The 23,729-nt window shown below is 40.7% G+C and overlaps 1 long non-coding RNA gene across 1 annotated transcript; it reads left to right on the top strand.

Annotated features, from left to right (window-relative positions):
• The first annotated feature begins 11,895 nt into the window (after positions 1-11,895).
• LOC144689157 (uncharacterized) lies at positions 11,896-22,954 on the top strand. Its single transcript, XR_013578577.1, has 3 exons — positions 11,896-11,994; positions 19,500-19,610; positions 22,859-22,954. It is a non-coding gene; the product is annotated as an uncharacterized LOC144689157 (long non-coding RNA).
• The last annotated feature ends 775 nt before the right edge of the window (positions 22,955-23,729 follow it).

The raw sequence follows: 23,729 nt of genomic DNA, 5'->3' as shown, positions 1-23,729 counted from the left end.
ATACGGAGTTGACACATTAACTGTATTCCTCTCCGCAGATGCTGTCAGACCTGCTGAGTTTTTCCAACTATTTTTATTTTTGACCAAATTCAAGTGTTGCCATTAACCTAGGCTCCTGCCCTTTTAGTTGTTGCATGAGAGCTCCATAAATTGACAATGGCAGATATAAAAGGGCTGTGGTTGCTCAGTTGTTGAGTATCTTCAAGACTAAGATGGATGGATTTTTAGATGCTAAGGGGATCAAGGGATATGGGAATGGGGTGGGGGTGGGGCGGTGGAGTTGAAGTAGAAGATCAGTACCAATCTTATTGAATAGCAGAGCAGGCTCAAGGGTGCATGTGGTCTCTTGCATACAGAACTGGGGTAGCTGGCAGGCAGGAAATCTGGGCTCTCCAGCATTGCTCGCACACAATTTGTTAGTTCCAGTTTCTATCTTGCTGTATAAAATCATGAAATATATAAATTAGTTCTGTGGGAATAAGTACATAGTTGTGTGTCATATTGAACAATGTAGCTCCATTCATCACTGTAGCTTTATCAATGCTTTGTGACTTATGAGTCATTCCAGTTAACCTCACTCAAAGACACAAGAGTTTCCATGAAACCTAAAGCCCTCTATAGAAATGATCTGCTTTTCAATGAATCTACTATTGAGACAGAAATAGAATGTTTACTATTAAAATGAGAAAACTATAGAGATAAAGATTCAGCTTCTCTCAGTTTGTAGTATTCTTGCCTGGGAGTCAGAAAGTTGTTGATCCAAGATTTTAAGGGCATCATCTAGAAGCATAAAAACTAGGAGCAGGAGTAGGCCATTCGGCCCTTTGCGTGTGCTCCACCATTCAATATGATCATGGCTGATCCTCTATTTCAACGACATATTCCCGCTTTCTCTCCATAACCCTTGATGCTCCTAATGTCTAAGAATCTATCAATTTATTCCTATCATTTCAATACCGAATTGAAGAATACTGCTTCAATGAAAATGATACATTTTGGAGGAAATATTAAACTGAGGCTCTGGCAATGTGATCCAATAAGATTGTCTGCAAAAAACATATTAGCTGGTTATTGAGCTCGTTTGCTCTTTGTGGGACCTTGGGAGTTCCAAAATGTTTGGCAGCATATGGCATGGTACAAACTGCATTCTGTGCTCACCATCAAGTCAGGAGACCAACCATCATTCAATGTGGAAGGTAGAAGGCTATGCCAGAACCATCACCAGGCATACCTTAGAATAAGATGCAACTCCAGTGAAGCTAATACATAGGGATACCTGTAAATCAAACACCAAAAACAGTAATGATAGAGTTAAAAAAAAATTCCACAATTAACAGACCAGGAGGGGGAGGCTCCATGAACATTCCTATTCAACGATTGTTGAGGCTAACATGAATTCAAGAGTCCAAGCATCTTCAACCAAAAATACAGAGTTAGATGGTCCCCTCCTCCCACCATCATAAATATCAGTTTCAAACCAATTTAATCCATTATTAACAATCTAATGAGTTCAACCAAAGGCAATGAGCTCTAATAATTTCCCAGCTGCAGTACTGAAGACCTGTGCACCAGAGTTAGCTGCTTCCTTGGATAGGCTGTTCAAGTACCTCTATCACACTGGCATCTACCTGAAAATATCACAGCTTGATCAGGTATGTACCATCCAAAAAGATACAGATCTCATCTAGATAACCATTACCACACAAACCACCTCCTAAAAATCATTATATTATGCAAGGAATCATCAACAGCATCCTCATAATTATTGCAAGGTTACTGTAGTACAAGAATAAGGAAGACTTTCTACAATAATAGAACTTAAGTAGACCAACCTGGAGCATGTGCACAGTTTTGGTCTCCGTATTTAAGAAAGGATATTCTTGCCTGGAAAGTGGTACAGCAAAGGCTTACTAGATTGGTTCCTGGAATGAGGGCTGTCCAATAATGAGAGGCTGAGTAAATTGGGCCTAAACTGTCTCAAGTTTAGAAGAATGAGAGGTGATCTCATTGAAACATACGAGGTTCTGAGGGGGCTTGATAGGATAGACACTGAGAGGTTGTTTCCCCTGGCTGGGAAATCAAGAGGAGCAGCCTCAGGATAAAGGACCAATCATTTAGGACTGAGATGAGGAGAAATTTCTTCACTCAGAGTATTTGGAATTGGCTGTCCCAGAAGGTTGTGGATGGTCCATCTTGGAGTATATTTAAGGTTGAGGTGGACAAATTTTGGCCTCTCAGAGAATCAAGGGATATGGAGAGCGGCAAGAAAGTATAGTTAAGGAAGATGATCAGCAATGATCATATTGAATGGCAGAGCAGGCTCGAGGGCTCATATGGCCTAGACCTGCTCCTATTTCTTATGTTCTTACCAAGCAACATCTACTTACTAATCACAAGCATATCAATGCCCATTTCAAATTCTGCCAGAACCATTCATCCTCATCATCAGACCTCATCATGGCCTTGATCCACACAAGGATACAAGAACCGAATACCAGATGAGAGGCGAGAGTAGCAAATTAGCATTTGATGAAGTATTGCATCAAGCAGCCACATAAATGGATGGAGTCAAATCTGATGCAAAGAGAGGTATTTGAGAATATTGGAAACCAATCATCATAGTTCAATGACATCACTGCTGGAATTCCTCAGGGAAGCATCTTCAGCCCAGCCATCTTCAGTTGATTCATTAAAGACCTTCCCCCAGGAGTGGGGCTGTTCATTTATGGTTCCACAGCATTCAGCTCCACTTGCAACTCCTCCGATGAAAAGTGAAAATGAAAAGGCTGTGTCAGCCTACAAGACTACCTAGCTAAAATAAGACATGAGTTGTCAACTTCCAGGTTACATTTCTACCACATAAATGCCACACAATGACAATCTCAAGCAAGAAAAAGCTCAGTGACCTCTCTTTGACCTTTGGGAGAACAACCATCACAAAGTTCCACCACCCTCAACAACTTGCTAGTCATCATGGACCAAAAACTGAATTGTAGCAGCCATATTAATATCATGGCTATGAGAGGAGGGCAGAGCCTGGATTTTCTGCAATGAGTGGCTCATCTCCTGACCCCCCAAAGCCTCTCCAACATCAAAAGGTTCAAGTCAGGAGTTTGATAAAATATTCACAATTTGCCTTGTTACGACCATGTGAGGAGCGGTAGAAATATGACTCCCCTATGATACCACTCCAAGTCTGACCGTAACAGTTTGTTGTGAATTTAGAAGGATGAAAGTATTTACTCAATGTCTGTGCTTAACCATTTACGTACTGATTGAAAAGAAACAAATCTGACAGGCTTTCTTGAGGTTTAAAACAAAAAGGGGTTTTATTGAGTTTAAAAAAAACCACTCAGGGGAAGATAGCAAAATATTTTAAAAGTTAAACCTGCGCTTCTCGAACTTTTGTCACCCACATTTACACACACAAGCATTCAAATTTTACAAGTTATACTGTAGGTAGTTACTTTCTTTGCCAAATTAAAGTTTAATGCTGAAAGATAAAAAACTTGAGAGTTCACTGTTTATGAGTCCTTGGCTGGTCACTGTCACTGTGGCAGAATTTTTTCCAACTTCCTTTAGACTCCCGGAGTTGAGATGGAACCCATGTAATTGCAATTTCTGCAAACAATTTTTTTTTAATCCATTATCCATGTCTTCCAGAGTCAATGAGTTTTGCACCTGAGGTTCCTTTCGATGGAAAATTCAGTATCTTTGTGCTGGACTTTTAAACCATATAAGACTACCTTAGTAGGAGAGGAGAGGAGGGAGCTCCTACTGCTTCATTGACAGCATTCTAGACTACTGATTTCTTCTGCCTTTCACAGCTTGTCTTAAAGAGGTTTCAAAATGGTTACTTCAGTCACATGACCTCTCTCTCCCCATAATGACTTCAGAAGGGGTTTGTTTATCTATTGTCTAAACCATCGGTTGCTTTTGTTTCATGGCTAGGGGCTGGATAGAATCTGTGAAGTCCCAGCCATTAAACCCCTGAATGAGTCATAATCCATCTTGATGAGATAGGAAGTCATATCTCCATTTAACCATTGTTCTAGCAGACTTTCTGTCTCTGCTAGAGAGCTAGTCTTATAGAAAAGCAAAATGCTATGTCCTGTACATTTCAGTAAACCCCTTTGCAGTGGTTCTTTACATCCTTAGATGTGAAATTCCAGAGAAAGATGTCATGCATGTCTGAATTGCAATTCACACCAGAACTTTCCAGAAACTGGTCAATTTGCAATACCAGACATCAGGTGACTTGTGGCAGCCGTTTTTAGTCAGTGTTTTTTCTTGCCTTTAAAATGACCTTTTTAAACATGTTTGGTCAGCCGTTAAAATTACAGGTTAATGTTGCTCGTGCGCAACTCACTCATCGTGACAGCTTGGATGGATGCTGCTGGAACTGCACCAAAGAAGCTCAACACCATCCAGGACAGTTCGCTTGATCAGAGTTCCTCCCACCTGACTCAATATTCAACCTCAGCACACTACAGCTGTAGTCTGTATGATCTCCATGATGTACTGCAGTAAGTCACCAAGTTCACTTCGACAGTACTATCTCGCCTGAAACCTTTACCACCAAGAACAAAAACAGCAAAATTGTAGAAATACTATTACACATACACATATACATACCATCCGGACTAGGGCCTATATCACAATTTCTTCATTATTGATGTTTTAGAACCCTGGAATTCTCTACCTAACACAATTTTAGGAGCACAATCACCACAAGGACTGGAGCAGCTCAGGGATAAAGTTCGCTATAACTGTGTGGCATAGGCAATAATATGGCCTTTTCCATGTCATATTCCGAGAACAAATAAAAGATTATTTGCCTGCATCTAAAAATTATTGTTTGTCTTGAAGCAATTAATTAGTTGTGAATTGTTTTGAGCATCCTAAAGATATAATAAGGCATTATATGAATGCAAGTTTGTTTCATATAATAATCAATTAATAGAAGTCAGGTGAAGTAGACAAATTAACTGCACAGAGTATATTATCATATTCCCAACAGTAACTGCCCTGGAAGAGATGTATTCAGATCTATTGAGTTGAATTTTTCATGCCTACACTTCAAGGGCAACTAGGGATGGCCCAGCCAGTGAAGCCCACATCCCATGAATTAATTAAAGAAAAGAGATTAGAAATCAACGTGTTTCTTAGAGAGAACTGACTGCTTTATCATTTATTTGAATAAGTATCAAATTCATGGGTCAACTTTGACCTAAATATTTGCATTACTTCATCTATCAGTGAGTAATGCAACAATAGAATTTCATAACCCCATCAGATACTTAAGAAAAGGCACATTTTGAACTTTCTCATAGGAAATACAACTTCTTCCCTGTTTAAATTCTGTCTTGCACTAGGCCACAAATGCAGTTTTGCTGTTGCATTCACAAGGCAGTAAATGCAGTAGATCTACAGTATGAACATTATAATTATGATCTGAAGCATGGAAGTAAAGATATTTTTACCAAAACGGGTGTCTAAGTCACATATTTACTCAGGTATATGTGAGTTGCCAAGGAAAAGCATACCTTATTCACCCAGTACAAGGCATGCTTTGCCACTTAACCATACATGTCATAAAAGTCATTAGTACAACATTAACGTAATTGAATGTATATACCAATTTACAAAGTAAATCTGAATTTTATTCTCATGCATAAACCTATAATTTTTAATGTATTCAGGATAAGTCACTGAGATTCAAAAATCACATTTTCTTTGTGACAAACTGAATGAACAAGTTAATTTTGATATTGGCAGAAGAATGGACTGAAAGGCCAACTTAAGCTCTGTAAACTAGGATAATAGCAGGAAGTCTTTCTAATCCCTGGAGCTGGAGATATGTAACCTAAGAAGTGTTGTAACGCACAAAAATGTTTCCATTGTCTCTGCACTTATGGATGTGATATAAAGTCTGAACACATGAACTCAGCAAGTATTTTAATTAGTATGTGTATGCTTGGTTACAATGCTAAATAATTGATTAATAAGCTATTTAGCAATTTTAAAACAGTCTTAAAAACCCAATGGTCACCTATAGTATCATTGAGGATGGTTCAATCCCCTCTTATCTATTAGCTACATACTAAAGTATTCCTCAATGATATTATCCACAAATTGAACAGTGCAGTGACATTTGGTAACTGTATCATGTTCTTGCTACTATTCCATGGAAATTGAGTTGAAAGTGCTGGTCCTGAACAACTGACATTTGTTTTGAAATAAAGGTTGGACAGCAAATTGGCTGATAATGCAGATGATTCCTTTGCTCACTAGAAAAGAGAAACAGCCAGAAACTTTGAGGAGGTAACCTTGATCACTATTGACAATGTTGTCCTTTAGGTGGAGGTTGGTTGCATGACACTTTGCAGTAGATGGCATAATCTGCTGGTAACTCTACCTCCATGATGACTTTGGAGGAAGTAAAGGATATTACAGAGAATTACTAAGAATATACACAACAGAAACATGCCATTCTGCCTAACTAGTCTCTGCACTCTCCTGTTGCAAAGCCATGCTTTTATTGAAAATGACTTTATTTATTTACTGGCTGAAAACCACTGAATTAATTTTAAAAAGACTGAAGTAACATTCCAGTGACTTGAAACCACAAATTCAAAGATGGCTGAACATTGGCATCACTGTACATGACAAATTCCAAAACCATTAAGCGGAGTCAACCTGTCTACAGGAACCCAACAAATATAATCATGTCCCGGCCAGAAGACAAGAAGGGATATATATCTACATCAACCCTGGCTACTTTATAAAATTATTATTTTTATTTTAAAGATGGACAAGGCTTAATCCTAACTAGCCATGACTCATACCAGAGGAGTTTCTAACCTTCAGAAACTAGCAGGGGCCTCATTATCTTTAAAGAGGTGCTAATGTCCTCTGTGACGGCCAACAATCAAATTCCAAAGAAATGCACCAACTTCTTTTGCATTTCTAAGTCAGAGCCCTGGCCAGTGGAGACGGTATGTCTGCAAAGGGTAAAAGGGACCTTGACTTAAACACCTCAAGATTCCAGACCTGGTAAAATACATCTTTTGTCCAACACCCAGGGAAAAAAGTGGGAGGTATGTCTCTCTGGGAACCACTTAACTCTGCCTGTCATCAAGGTGTTAATCCTGTGGTTTTACTTTTTGTAGCTTGCAGGCACATTAATGTAGTCAGTAATACATCTATTTAGCCTTTTTCCAGCTTTCCCTTTACCTGTATCCATCTTGTGGTAAATTGTTGTTAAGTATTATTTTTCTTTACATTTCAATTCCTGAACTACAGATTCCTCATAGTTTTACCTCTAAGTTTTCTTTCCTGACCATGATCATCCTAAGGTTCTCTTGAGTTCAGTTTCTCTATTGTCTTGATTGTTTAAAATGTTTCCTTACTCTTTAGGCCATATTAACTATTCCATTTCAACGGGGATCTCTGTCTCTAGATCTTTGCTTATCTCCCCCTGTGCAGTTCCAATGCCTCAGTTGATGGTCAGATTATCAAATTCATTTCCCTTAAAACAGTTTGTACATTATGTCCTCTTTCCCTAACTCATTTTCCTACTTGCCTCATACCATATTACACTTGCAACAGCTACCATCTTATCTTGTTCAGGTTGCCTGGAGAGACTTTAAAATATTCTCATAACAGTTTTAAAAACAGAAATCGGGTATTGACAACTTTTGCTTCCTTTTCTTCTTCTCAAAGATTTTATTGTCTTAAAAGTAACCCACTAAATTGTGTCTGACCCTTTTCTTTTAGAATTATCCCAGATTCATTAACTCGGCCAAAAATTGGATTTCTGCCAAACTTTGTCAAGGTCTTGAGCTTAGCTTCATATTTTGGGAACAGACTTTACAAATACAAAAGCTTGTAGCATTTGAATTAGTGCCAATTGTTGTCAAACCTTTTAAAATTATAATTCCCTTTTGAGAACTTTATCAAGAACCAAACCTCAAATTTTTAAACTTTGTAAGGACTGTAATTTACACTATCAAAATTAAAACAACTTCTTTTTCATGTGTAACGATTTGTATCCAAGTTATAATTTCCGTATGTTTATCGACACATTCTTTATCTTAGATAGCATCCTAGTGATTCAAAAGTAACCTGTTAAATTACACTGCACTTTACATCTCAAGATTGTCCCAAATTCAAATTCCAGTGCTTTTGGAAAGCAGATTTCCTTTAATATTTAATTAATCTCTTCTTAAGAAACCCCTTTTTATCCATTGGAACCATCTAGACCTTGTGTTTACGTCTTTTCATTTTCCTAGAATCCTTCTGAATTTCAAGTAATTTCTTTTTCTCAGAATTTTAGAATACTAACTCATATGTATTAATCCCAATCAGCTTGGAAGCTGATGATGAGGGTTATTCCCTACTAGTCTGAGAGGGGGTGGTACAAGGGTTGGTTCATCTCAAGGATGAGATAAAGGCAAGCCCTGTTTTATCTTTACACTCCCTTCAAATTACGATTTTTGCCAGAAATCTCAACTCAAACCTTATACTCAAGACTTTGGAATATTTGAATAAACTTTTCCTTTAATCTAATATGGGGCTTTCGACTGTAACGTCCTCAACTACACACACAAAAAACAATCCAGGGAAGAAAACACATTAAAGCTCACATACAAATGCTTCATTGCACACAAAAAAACACATATATAAAGGTATGTATCAATACTCCTATAATATTGAACTTAACTCTAAACGAAGCTTCGAGAAGCAGTGGGGGAATAAAGGGATCTTGAAGGCTCCACCTATAGGGACCTTCAAATTGACAAAAGCTCACATTTTCTCTGCTGCTGCTTATAAATTGCTCATTAACCCCCTAGGGGTACCCTCTCTCTCTCTCTCTTCAGCACAAACAGCTCTTGTAACTTAGATCAATTATTTTTTTTTAAGTTACAGAAAATTCAGTAGCGGACTATCTACCTCCCTTAAAACATATTATAAGTGCTTAATTTGTCCCGATTAAAAGTTCCAGCTGGTGGGAAGCTCTCTCCTTTACTTTGAGTCCATTTAACCCAATCAGAAACATATTGGACAATTTCAGGACTGTAATGGACACAAAAGAAAACACAGAAATTACTTACTTTTCACCTCCAGGGGACTCGAACCCCTGGGTATACTACTACTACTTTTTTTTTCCGTTTTCTTACCCATCTTCAAAGTTCCTGATTTAAGCTCCGGTTTCGCCGGTATCGGTTTGTTCTTAGTACTTTGCGAAGCGGGGGGAGTGGCAGAGCCCACTCTGCTGTTGCGACCTCCCATTTTTCTGAAAAGAAAACACAATTAACAGCGCAGCGCGTTTCCTACCCTATGCGCTCACCGGTGTTTAAGAGTTCCTGAACAAGTCCTCCAGTTCCTTGGGTCTTTTGAGTCTGGTCGGTAGCTACCCTTTTTCAAGCACTCCCCCTTTCAGCTAGGATGCTTTCACTGCAATCCCCCTCTCAGCTAGGATGCAGTTCGTATTCTCCCTAATTTAGGAGAGTTATTCCTCCCTTTCTCTGCGAGGGTTCTTTTTTCAGAGATCCGACGGCCCAGGATTTCAATCACCTCTCCAATTTAAGAGGTTACTGGACTTCAGTCAGATCCCATCCTCGTCGTCAATTTGTCGCGGAAAACGGAATGAACACTCAGTCCCAGGAGGTTTGTCTTGGAAGCCTTTATTGAATCATGATATCATGGAGAGCCCAGCAGCATACAACGGAGCTAGCCGGCACTCTGAGGAAGCATCACAGTACACACATATTTATAGTAAAAGTTGTACGTATCAAAGAGCTTGAAGGTGATAAGACTGTCTAACCTTCAATAATTAATTACATTGAGAATCATTGTCTTTGGCATGCAACACACAATTAGTCTATTCCAATTTATGACTATACAGGATATTGGGGGAAGCCCATCTGGTAATAAAAAAGTGAGACAGAGAATAGAAAACCATGCTTGACCTTATCTTTAGTGCTAGGGGGTGTACACTCTAGAGAACAGATGACCATTGCTTGATCCTGTCTCTTTGTGTTGGGGGCAGACATCCTAGCCTTGTCTCAAGGATTCTAAGAAGCTTGTTTAAGATACTCCTTTTCTCCTTTCCTGCTCAATTAGCTGGCAGCTGCAGGTGTACCTGCTAGAACAAAAGAGGGAACTGTGCTGTAGTATTCCACTACGGTTTTAACTGTTTAACCCTTAGATGTCCTGTAGATGTATTTTATTCTTCCACAATGACTAATTCATCTCTACATGCCTTCTCCCATTGTGGAAGTCCTCGCTTCTGGAAAGTTGGTTGACCCTGCAAAAGTTTCAGCCTGCTAGCCTCTAAAGGAATACGCCACTGGACTTTTGGTTCTGGACTCACGTGAAACCATTACGCTTATTTTTATTGTGGTCTTGCCCCGTACCCCTTTCTTTCCCTTATCCATTTTTTATTGTGAGTGCAAAAGGGGCCGGACATTGAGAAGCCCCTTTTTTGCCTTTTGTGTGTGTACAAAATTAACCTCAAGCTGTGTAAACTAGGATAATAGCAGGAAGTCTTTATAATCCCTGGATCTGGAGATATGTAACCTAAGAAGTGTTGTAATGCACAAAAATGTCTCTGTACTTATGGATGTGATATAAAGTCTTATTTTACCTTATCTCGAGTTTGCTGTGGGGTTATTAATGGATTCGATCACTCCAAACTGAAGGGTTGGGAAAAACATGCCACCACTTATAAAGGGAGATCAGAAATCAAAAAAACACCTTTCTGTTTGCAGACAGGTAGTGAAAGGAGAAATCAGGGCTGTTAAATTAATCCCCCCCACCCCTAACCGCTCCAGCCTGTAACAATCACCTGAGAAGAATGTGAATGAACCACATCTCCTGAGACATTTGCTGGATATCCAGACTCAAACAGGTGACGAGCAAGCATTAGTCATAATCACTTCAGCAAAAGACTGGCCAAGAGAGGAATTCACCCAGCCACAATCTAATCAAGTTGAAGCCATGCATTTTGAATCCACTAGACATGATCAGATTAGGGGGACTGGGTCAGTTGATGAGAGAGGATCATTTGACAAGCCAGCTAACCATCATTTCTGTTTAAGAAACTTGTCTCCAGATCAGGCAGAAGCAGAAAAGACGTTGAAGTGCCAAGACCCTTGTGTCTCTCTTCCCCCATCCAATTTGCAAGTTTGAGCTCAGTCTATTGTTTGATTATCCACACCTCACAGGCAGCGATTTAAAAAAAATATCAACCCAGCAGCTGCCATCTCCAAGAGAAAAGATAAATCTACCACCAACATCTTTAAACCACCTCAACACTAAATCCTGAGAGACCACTGAGCTCAGTCTGGATTCAACCAAGCCATCAACCTAAACAATAACTTTAACCTTTATTGGACTTTAAAGTATCATGTAATCTAATCTATTTTGTCTGTGTGAACCTGAGTGCATGCGTGTGTGAAAGCTGGAGCATTTTTATTATTTTTCTTAGACCAGGTTAGGTACAATAAACATTTTCAAAAAATTCAAGGAAACCTGTCATTTGCATTGTTTACAATCACAGCACATAAACGGTTAAACATTCACTGAATTGGCAAACATATCCTTTTTTAAAAAACTGTTGCAGTCAAACAAGGAGTGGGTAAAGAGGGCAGCCATCCTACCCCTCTTCACCTGATCGTATCACTCCATACTAGTCCCCTCCCATTCTAGCTCCCATCCTGCCCTTTCAGCATATCTGCATATTGCTCTTCTCTCATGTATTTGCTGAGTTTCCTTATGAAAGCATCTAAGCTACAGTATTTGTCTCAATTACTTCCTGTTGCAGTGCGTTTCGCATTCTCGTCATGCATCGAGTAAGAATTGCTCCTTGTTTCCCTATTGGATTTATGAGTAACTATCTTGTACTTATGGCCTCAAGTTTCGGATTCTCCCCCAACTGGAAACATTCTCTCCACATCTGCTCTGCGGAATCTTAGCTGCCAATTGGAGGTGAGTTTGGGTGCATGTGGTGAATCAAATCAAATCCCCTTATTATCAAATCCCCTAAAGATTATGTCAGGTTGGGCTCCCAATATGATCCCACTCACTTCCAGGTTTCACCCAGGTGGGTTTGCTGGTGAGCGGAGACCCTCCATTGAGCTGTCAGGTAAGCAGTTTTAATATACAAATAGATAACAAACTGTTTAACCAAGCATTCTGGCTTTAACTGACAGCATATCTACTTCCCAAACTTCAGCAAGTTGCCAGAGTCAACCAGATTAGTGCACAAAAGGAAGTGCTTTTTTAATAAAACTGACAGGCTGGGAAGGCTTTGAATGATGGAAATGAAGAGCTCCAGCCACAGCCACTTGAGAGGCTGATGCTCGCAGCACTCCTGTGTGTGTGCTTTCATTGCTTGACAGATGATGGACAACTTTTTGGAAGTCACTTCACCTGTCTTACATTTTACTTACCTTGACCAGCATTACCTGCTGTCAGTCTTCACCATGTCATGGGAGCAGATAATGCAGCTTGTTACAAATGTAAGGTTTTATATGATGATTATGTTTTGGTCTGTCTCTTTAATTCAAGGTAAAAAGACCTAATGAAAAGGGACACGTGGCCTTGCTAGTTCTGCCATGCGATTTGTGATGTGACCCGGTTAGCATGGACACAGGGAGCCCATGGTCAAGTGTTTTTGAAATTGACATGCCAGGTTTACCACCTAAAATCAAAGGACAGAGCATCTGGTGTTGCCTTGGAAAGGCTTTCAGACTCTGAGGCAGCTATTCTTGCTTTGTGCAGACTTACAGATTCCCAGGCAGTCTGAATTAAAAAAAACCCTGGGCACGGAGAGAGAGGGAAGCAGGGAAGCAGCAGCTGATGCAAACAACAGGGAAAAGGCTGTTCGCTGTTCCCAGGCAGAATGCAAGTGAAAGTTTGTCCTCTGGGTGAAGTGAGGGAACCTGCAGAGATTTAAAGTCACTGAAAGATTCCCCCTGGTGAGGCTGGGAGAAGGAATCACAGGAGTGAACTTTGCAGCTGGAATTTAGTTCAGGAATTCTCAGAAGACTGAAGGAAACAGTTTTGATGGATGCTCGACGCTATGACTCAGTAAAACAGGGAGACGTGAGTCCATTAGAAGCTGGGAGTAACTTTGGACTGTGTCCTGCAAAAAACTGCAATTCTGCAGGGAGCATGCTATAAAGTATAAATTTTTGAGTGTATTAAAATACTAATAACTCATTTCTGTAGTTTATTGTATTAGTCACCTACTAAGTAATGTTTACTTAATATTGATTTCAGTTTCCTTGTTACAGTAAACATCTTAAAACTTGAAATCTTGTTATGCGATTCCTTTAAGTCAGTCACTGGGAATTCAAATTTTTATTAAAGTTATCGGACTCTACAAGGATCAGAACAAGCTCTACCTTACATCTTTGATGAGGAACAAAAGGAACAGCACCAGCAGCAGCATCAGCTGTTTTCTCCTCAGCCACATACTACTCCACAGGCCAGCGGGAGTAGACTCAGAGTTCCTGCTCCAAGGAGGTGGGACTTCCCCAATGCACAGTTTACAGGCAGGGGATCAGTTCTATAAAAACATGTGAGCACCAAAGCCTCAGGAGATTAAGGCTTTCATGGCAGGTCATTGTTGATATTTGTCACCTCCTGGTACAAGACCCCCTTCCCAGTGGACCAGGTGGTCACACATTGCCAGTGACCGTCAAGGTCACCACCACTCATCCGCACCCAAGATCTCTGCCTCTCCCTAAAGTTCTATGCTATCTTCTCCCGCAAGGAGAGGAAGTGGACAGTTATGAGTATAAGAAATGAATTGGGTGCAGAGAAGGGAAGGACAACACTTGTGGAGGATGACTGTGAGGTGTGGGTGTAAAAGGGCAATAGGATGGGGGTGAGTTTGGTTTTCCAAATGGGTATGTGAAGAGGTACCTGGAGAAAGTGGAATGAATGGAGCTGCAAGGTGAGCAGGCCTGAAGAGTGCTGTGCATGAAAATGCTAGAAAATACAGAATTTAGGGTTTCATACCTGAAATTTTTATGTCACTCACATTTCCCATCCCTTTGAGGGCCTTGATTCTCTTGGTGCACTGACTCTAGGTTGGATGACCATACTCATGCTGCTCACTTCCTTGGCCACTAATATGCATGCCAGCTTGATTTGAGATGCTGTCCTCTTCCTGACATCCTTGGGAATGACCACTTCAATGCAGCCCCTCAGATTCCACAGCAGGACCTCAAGGTATGAGTGAGAGACCTGGCTGGCCGCCTACCCAGGTCTCCGCTCCATTCCTGTGGTTGCTGCAGCAACAGGAATTCATGTCCAGTTCAACCATTCTGACCCATGCTGAGGTCGTTTTAATTCCTTCCTTTGACAGACTTGGTGTATCACCCAGCCGCCTTCTCTGATTGGTTGGGAAAACCGAAAGCTAAATGCTAATACTATGGCTCAGTTAAAGAGCCTCAGCAAAGCCCACTGGAGATTCCAACAGGCTGCTGACCCAGTACAGCTCCCATCATTTTGGCTGCGTCTATCATTTCAAAATTCTGCCGCTACTTTGCCCAAATCATACATAATTTTAAAGATTTCAATCAAGTTCACTTACCTTTTCTAAAAAAAGGTCTCAATCTCTTCATTTTTTTCCCCAATATTCTCTCAGTTCTGATGCTTATCCTTGTAAAAAAAAAAATTCCACTTTCTCCAGTGTTTCTATGTCCTTTTAATAGCATGGAGAACAGAACCGTGTACTGTACCTTTTTTTATCCATTCATGGGGTGCGGGCTTCGCTGGCTGGGCCAGCATTTATTCCCCGTCCCTAGTTGCCCTTGAGAAGGTGGTGGTGAGCTGCCTTCTTGAACCGCTGTAGCCCATGTGGTATAGGTGCACCTGCAGTGCTGTTAGGAAGGGAGTTCCAGGATTTTGACCCAGCGACAGTGAAGGAATGGCGATATATTTCCAAGTCAGGGTGGTGAGTGATTTGATGGGGAACTTCCAGGTGGTGATGTTCCCATCTATCATAGCTGCTGTCATGAAGCTATTAATGTATATATTATTGGAAGTTATTATTTTTTTAAAAAATAGGGGTTTAGTCTGTGGGTGTGTCTTAATTGGATTAAAGCCAGCTAGTCTGGGTGCTTTGATTTGTACTAGATTTGAGATGTAAGAGAGGTGGATGTACATTTGCATTTTGTTGAATAGAGCATTCAAGAAGGAGAGTAAATTCTGGCACCTAGTTAGCAGAGACCAAGCAATGTTTATATTACTAATAAAATTGGTACTATGAAGGGGTTTTATTGTTAGAAGAGGTGGAGTTCAAAGGGGCTGGTGATACAATGAGAATTTACATTCAATGACCTGTGCTGGATATAACAGACAGCAATTTTGTGTGTGCAGGGCAGAGGCAATGCAAGATCAGAGTAGCTATAAGCCAACAACTGTCTCCACAGGAACCAAAGTAAAAGGAACCTCATTTTGAATTTGTACGGTAAAACTGCTTTGCCTGGTGTCTACTGAAAGTCTATGAGTATCTGTTGCCTTAATGGAGATTAGCTTGGGAAGTTGTTAAAAGTTATGGTAGTAGTAATTTGTAGCCATATGTATATATTTAACTTGTGTAAATTAATAAATGTCTCAAGTATTTTGATATAAAACCTCTCAAGTACTGATGGTCAGATTCCTGAATTTAGAGCTGTATCTCAAACATACAAAAAATAAAATATAGGTTATGACAGCTGTTTAAAGTTTCCCTCTGGGACTTTTAAATAGCTCAGCTTTACCAACTGCTGGGTTATAACAATTGAGGGCTCTAGCAGGATAAAAACATTTTAATTCCTTGATTGGTTTGGAATTGGTGAATCTTAAGGATACCAGGACAAGAAGCACGTTGAATTCAGGAGTTGGTGAGGTATTTTAGAAGTGGTGAGACTGCAAGATGGCTTTCACAATTCCTAAGACTTGTCTGGGAGTAGAAGAGATAACTCTGATTGGGTTGGAGAAAATAACCAGAAGTAAATTAACAGAGTTGGCAGATAAGTTAAAATTGGACTACCTGAAGGTGCTAGGAAATCAGATATAATGAAAAGTATAGCACAGCATTTACAGTTGGAAGTGAAACCTGACACGTGAGTCACAGCTGGATGTAGTGAGACTTCAGTTACAAATGAAGACACTTGAATTTGAACAAGCAAAGGAAATGAAAAAGCTTGAATTTGAAGCAAAGGATGGAGAAATGGCTTTAAAAGGGAATTAGAAATTGTGAAGATAGAGAAGGATGAAAGAGAAAAAGAGAGAGAGACAATTCCAACTGAAAATGTTAGCAATTAACACAGAGATGCCAGTAGGTGAGGAAAGATTTATCTCCAGAGTAGAACCCAGTGGGGAGATGATTAAATTTGTACAAACTCTTCCAAAGTTTGAAGAAAAGGATACTGAAGCATTCTTTATTTAATTTGAGAAGATAGCTAAACAGATTAAATGGTCACAGGAAAACTGGATGTTATTATTACAGTTGCAGTACAGGGCGCATGAGGTATATGCTTCGCTATCAGAAGAAATGCCGATGAATTATGATGCGGTGAAAAAGGCTATTTTGAGTGCATATGAATTGGTTCCTGAGGCATACAGGCAGAAATTTAGATATATGAGAAAACAGTCTGGACAGGTTTATATTGAGTTTGAAAGAGTAAAACAAAGTAATTTTGACCAGTGGATACAGGCGTTAAAAGTAGAAACAATGTATGCAGCTCTTAGGGAAGTAATTCTTTTGGAAGAATTTAATGATTCAATTTTTTCAGCAGTGAGAGCTCATGTGGAGGAACAGAGGGTTGATTCTGTAAGACAAGCAGCAGAGATAGCTGACGATTATGAGTTACTTCATAGAGCTAAACCTTTTTTTCATCACCCTTTCAAATTGGAAAAGGATAAAAAGTGGGGAGATAAAAAGAAGGTAGGTAGTCAGGGAAGAGAAGGAGTATCTGGAAGCAGAGTAAAAAGGAAGGTGCTGAAGGTAGAAGTGACATTCAAAAATTGATGTGTTTTCATTGTAATAAAGTGGGGCACATGAGGTCAGTGTGTTGGAGATGGCAGGAAAAATCTGTTGGAATTTTTGGGGTACAGAGAAGCTCTGGAAGTAAAAGTACTGTGGGTTCTGAAGTTCAGGCACAGGAGAAAGCAGTGGTTTGTGTACAGGTGAAACAGGGAGAATCAGTGAAAGTTAAAGAAGTGGGAATGTGTTCACAGTTTATTCAAGAGAATTCTGAGGAGCAGGCTGCAGAAATGTTTAAAGACTTTGTGTGTAAAGGGAAAGTCTTTACATGTAAAGTAGGTAAAGATGTTAAAATTTTAAGAGATGCAGGGGCTAGTCAATCCTTAATGTTGTGGGATAGTGATATTTTTTGTTCAAAGGGAGTATTGCAGGAGCAGGTAATAACAAGTGGGGTTCAGAGCAAATGATATCATCTTTTGTAATGCCAAGTGGACTATATCAGTTTAAAGTCATGCCATTTGGTATGAAGAATGCACCTGTGACATTTCAAAGACTGACTAACAAAATAATTGCAGGTCTAAGCAATTGTGCTGTTTATATTGATGATCTAATCGTTTTCAGTCAGAAGTGGGAGGAACATTTACAGTATCTGGAAGAATTATTTACTCGACTACAAGAAGCTAATTTGGTGATGAACTTGGCTAAAAGTGAATTTGCAAAAGCGCAAGTTACGTATCTAGGCCATACCATTGGACATGGTAAGGTAGCTCTGAGAGTTGTGAAAGTCAAGGCTATCCTGGATTTCCCAGTGTCTACAACAAAACAAGAAGTTTTGAGATTTCTGGGCATGAGTGGGTTTTACCGGAAACTTGTACCAAATTTTAACCAAGTGGTGGACTGAACTATTAAAAAAGAACAAGAAGTTTCAATGGACACTGGAGTGTCAGAAGTCATTGGACAGTTTGAAATTTTTATTAACTATGACACCAGTTTTGACAGTACCCAATTATGCCAAGCAATTCAAGTTTGCTGTTGACACAAGTGAGAAAGGCATTGGGCCTGGAGTGGTACAAGAAGATGACACTGGAATTGAAAACCGATGGGTATTTTTCATGGGAGCTGAATGTACAACAGACAAGATATTCAACGATCGAAAAGGAGACTTTGGGTTTGGTGTCAGCATTGCAGCATTTTGAAATTTATGTTGCAAACAATTCATCAGAAACAATTGTTTATACAGACCATAATCCTTTGAAGTTTTTGGACAAATTTTGAGACAAAAGTGCAAGGCTTTTCAGATGGAGTCTATTATTACAACCATTTAATCCACAGATTATACATATGGCTGGATGAGAGAATCTGATCGTGGATCGTTATCAAGAATTTGAACTTGAAGGAAAATTGGACACTAGTGTTTTATTTTTGGATTTCCAGCATCCGCAGTAGCTTTTAGCTTTTTGTTTTTATCTCAGTGTTTTAATAGAGATAAAAACAAAAAGCTAAAAGCTACTGCAGATGCTGGAAATCCAAAAATAAAACACTAGTCGCTGAACTGGAGTGATTTCTGTTGATACCAAGGACTCGTGTATGTATTGCTATGTTAATGCAAGCGACTGGTAATGTAATAGTGTAATAAGTATAGGAGGTAGTGTGAGATGGGTTATTAAATTGAAACCATCTATTAGAATTATGACGGTTCATTTTTCGATAGGGAGGGGGATGTTATAAAGCTAGTAATGTACATATTATTGGAAATTATTTTTCTTTTAAAAATAGAGGCTTAGTCTGTGGATGTGTCTTAATTGGATTAAAGCTAGCTAGTCTGGGTGATTTGATGTGTACTAGTTTTGAGATGTAAGAGAGATAGATGCACATTTTCATTTCATTGAATAGAGCATTCAAGAAGAGGAGTGAATTCAGGCACCTAGCTAGCAGAGACCAAGCAATGTATATATTACTAATAAAATTGGTACTATGAAAGAGGTTTTATTGTTAGAAGAGATGGAGTCAAAGGGGCTGGTGATACAATGAGAATCTACATTCAATGACCTGTGCTGGATACAACAGACAGCAGTTTCGTGTGTGCAGGGCAGAGGCAATGTAAGATCAAAGCAGCTGTAAGCCTACAACTGTCTCCACAAGAACCAAAGTGAAAGGAACCTCATTTTGAATTTGTAAGGTGAAAATGTTTTGCCTGGTGTCTGCTGAAAGTCTATGGGTGCTGTTGCCTTAATGGAGATTAGTTTGGGAATTTGTTAAAAGTTATGGTAGTTGTAATTTGTAGCCATATGTATATATTTAACTTGTGTAAATTAATAAATGTCACATGTATTTTGATATAAAACCTCTCAAGTATTGATGGTCAGATTCCTGAATTTAGAGCTGTATATCAAACATACAAAAAACAAAATATAGGTTATTACAGTTGTTTAAAGTTTTGCTCTGGGATTTTTTAAATAACTCAGCTTTACCAACTGCTGGCTCATAACAGCTGCCCTTATCCTTCTAGATGGTAGCGGTCATGGGTTTGGAAGGTGCTATCGAAGGAGCCTTGCAGAATTCCTGCAGTACATCTTGCAGATGGTACACACTGCTCTACTGTGCGTCGCTGGTGGAGCGGGTGAGTGTTTTTGGATGTGGTGCCAATCAAGCGGGTTGCTTTGTTCTGGATGGTGTCAAGCTTCTTGACTGTTGTGGGAGCTGCATTCATTCAGGCAAGTGGGGAGTATTCCATCACACTCCTGACTTGTGGCTTGTAAATGGTAGACAGGCTTTGGGGAGTCAGGAGGTGGGTTATTCGTCACACAATTCCTAGCCTCTGACCTGCTCTTGTAGACACAGTATTTATATGGCTAGTCCAGTTCAGTTTCTTGTCAATGGTAACCCCCAGGATGTTGATAGTGGGGGATTCAGTGATGGTAATGCCATTGAACATCAAGTGACGATGGTTGGACTCTCTCTTGTTGGTGATGGTCATTGCCTGACACTTGTGTGGCATGAATGTTACTTGCCACTTGTCAGCCTAAGCCTGGATATTGTCCAGGCCTTGCTGTATTTGGACATGGACTGCTTCAGTGTCTGAGGAATCACGAATGGTGCTGAACATTGTGCAGTCATCAGCAAACAACCCCACTTCTGACCATATGATGGAAGGAAGGTCATTGAAGAAACAGCTGAAGATGGTTGGGCTGAGGACACTACCCCGAATAACTCCTGCAGTGATGTCCTGGAGCTGAGATGACTGACCTCCAACAACCACAGTCATCTTGCTTTGAGCTAGGTATCACTCCAACCAGCAGAGAGTTTTCCCGCTGATTTCCATTGATTGTAGTTTTGCTGGGGGTTCCTTGATACCACACTAAGTCAAACGCAGCCTTGATGCCAAAGGCAGTCACCCTTACCTCACCTTGGGGGTTCAGCTCTTTTATCCATGTTTGAACCAAGGCTGTAATGAGGTCAAGAGCTGAGTGACTCTGGCAGAACCCAAACTGAGCGTCAGTAAGCAGATTATTGCTAAGCAAGTGCTACTTGACAGCACTGTTGATGACCCCTTCCATTACTTTACTGATGATTGAGAGTAGACTGATGGGGTGGTAATTGGCTGGGTTGGATTTGTCTTGCTTTTTGTGTACAGAACATGGATGGGCAATTTTCCACATAGCCGGGTACATGCCAGTGTTGTAGCTGTACTGGAACAGCTTGTCTAGGGGCGCAGCAAGTTCTGGGGCACAAGTCTTTGGGACTGTTGCTGGAATATTGTCAGGGCCCATAGCCTTTGCAGTATCCTGTGCCTTCAGCCGTTTCTTGATACCATGCGGAGTGAATCGAATTGGCTGAAGACTGGCATCTGTGATGCCGAGGACCTCTGGAGGAGGTCAAGATGGATCATCCACTCAGCACCTTTGGCTTTAGATTGTAGCAAATGCTTCCGCCTTATCTTTTGCACTGGTGTGCTGGACTCCTCCATCAATGAGGATGGGGATATTTGTGAAACCTCCACCTCCAGTGAGTTGTTTCATTGTCCAACACCATTCACAAATGGATGTGACAGCACTGCATAGCTTAGATCTGATCCGTTGGTTGTGGGATTGCTTAGCTCTATCATTTGCTGCTTATGCTGTTTGGCACGCAACTAGTCCTGTGTTATAGCTTCACCAGGGTTGACACCTCATTTTTAGGTATGCCTGATGCTGCTCCTGGCATGCCCTCTTGCACTCTTCATTGAACTAGGGTTGATCCACGGGCTTGATGATAACAGTGGAGTGGGGGATATGCCAGGCCATGAGGTTACAGATTGTGTTCGATTACAATTCTGCTGCTGCTGATGGCCCACAGCACCTCATGGATGCCCAGTCTTGAGCTGCTAGATCTGTTCCAAATTTATCCCATTTAGCATGGTGGTAGTGCCACACAACACGATGGAGGCTGTTCTCAATGTGAAGATGGGACTTCGTCTCCACAATGTCAGTGCGGTGGTCACTCCTACCGATACTGTTGTGGACAGATGCATCTGCAGCAGGCAGGTTGGTGAGGATGAGGTCAAATTTGTTTTTCCCTCTTGTTGGTTCCTCACCACCTGCTGCAGACCCAATCTCGCAGCTATATCATTTAGGACTCGGCCAGTTCGGTCAGTAGTGGTACTACCGAGCCACTCTTGGTGATGGACATTGAAGTTCCCTACCCAGAGCATTTTCTGTGCCCTTACCTCCCTCAGTGCTCCCTCCAATACTCCATCCAACATGGAGGAGCACTGAGGGTGGCAAGGGCACAGAATGTACTCTGGGTGGGGGACTTCAATGTCCATCACCAAGAGTGGCTCGGTAGCACCACTACTGACCGAGCTGGCCGAGTCCTAAATGACATAGCTGCTAGACTGGGTCTAGAACCACAAGCGGTGTTCAACATGGAGGAGCACTGATTCATCAGCTGAGGGAAGGTGGTATGTGGTAATCAACAGGAGGTTTCCTTGCCCATGTTTGACCTGACGCCATGAGACTTCATGGGGTCTGGTGTTGCTGTTGAGGACTCCCAGGGCAACTCCCTCCCACTGTGCTGCCACCTCTGCTGCGTCTGTCCTACCGGTGGGACAGGACATACCTCAGGATGATGATGTCTGGGACACTATCTGAAGATATAATTCCGTGAGGATGACTATGTCAAGCTCTTTCTTGACTAGTCTGTGAGGACAGCTCTCCCACCTTTGGCACTAGCCCCCAGCTGTTAATAAGGAGGACTTTGCAGGGCCTACAGGGCTGAGTTTGCCATTGTCATTTCTGGTGACTAGGCCAATGCCAGGTGATCCATCCGGTTTCATTCCTTTTGTTAGGGCTTATTAACAGCCAACTGTTTGCCAGGCCAGGTAAGGATGACAAATTTCTTTCCCTAAAGGACATTAGTGAACCTAATGGGTTAATGGTTATCTTTAGGCTTATAATTCTGGATTTTTATTGAATTCAAATTCCACCATCTGCATTGACGGAATTCAAAGCCGGGTTCCCGGAGCATTAACCTGGGTCTCTGGAATACTAGTCCAGTGACAATACCACTGCACCATCACCACTCCCCAAATATGGGCTGACCTGGGTCTTATATGAGTTTAACATAACTTAACTTTTCAGTTCTTTATCCCAAGAAATAAATCCCAGTGCTTTGTTAGCATTTTAATTGACTTGCTGACCTGAAATGTTTTTAAAGATTTGTTCACCTGTAGCCCTAGATCCCTTTGCTCTTCTACCCCATTCAGTTTTTTTCTAAGGTGTAAGTGATGCTTCTATTTTTCCGACCAAAGTGCACAATTTCACATCTATCTATATTAAAGTTCATTTGCTGATTAACTGTCCATCTAATATTGCCATTGTTCTTTGCCAGATAACAGTGTGGTGGCCTACAGATGGAGTTGGTGCAATAATTATGGATGCAGTCGCTCCAACTCAGCCGATTTCTCTGGCATGCTTTTTTTTTATCATCCTGTAAGACTTCAATCAGTAAATGTTGCAAATTGGGAACTTTAAAGCGGCTCTCATCATCAATATTAAATTGCCTTGCCAGTGGGAATAAAACTGCAGCTTTCAGTGAGATATTCTAACATTCCCAGAAATGGAGTGGAAATTATATTCTTAGAGCTACTTTGCAAGTCTCTTAGACCATAAGATGTAGGAGCAGAAGTAGGCCATTCAGCCCATCGAGTCTGCTCCGCCATTCAATGAGATCATGGCTGATCTGATAATCCTCAATTCCGCTTTCCAGCCTTTTCCCCATAGCCGTTGATTCCCTTACTGATTAAAAATCTGTCTATCTCAGCCTTGAATATACTTAACGAACCAGCTTCTACACCCCCTGCAGTAAAGAATTCTAGATTCACTACTGTCTGAGAGAAGAAATTCCTCCTAATTTCTGTCCTAAATGTGTGACCCCTTACTCTGAGATTATGCCCTCTGGTCCTAGACCCTCCAACAAGGGGAAACAACCTCTCAGCATCTACCCTGTCAAACCCCTTAAGAATCTTATATGTTTCAATAAAGTCGCCTCTCATTCTTCTAAATTCAAATGAGTACAGGCCCAACCTACTCAACCTCTCCTCCATACCTTGGATCAATCTAGCTAACCTTCTCTGGACTGCTTCCAATGCCAGTATATCCTTCCTTAGATAAGGGCACCAAAAATATTCACAGTATTCTAGGTGTGACCTAACTAGTGCTTTGTATAATTTTAACAAGACTTCCCTATTTTTATACTCCAT

The sequence above is a fragment of the Cetorhinus maximus genome, chromosome 13 (assembly GCF_964194155.1).
Source record: "Cetorhinus maximus chromosome 13, sCetMax3.hap1.1, whole genome shotgun sequence".
Lineage (NCBI taxonomy): Eukaryota > Metazoa > Chordata > Chondrichthyes > Lamniformes > Cetorhinidae > Cetorhinus > Cetorhinus maximus.
Note: the sequence above shows the minus strand (reverse complement) of the source record. Positions and strands in the feature narration are given on the sequence as shown.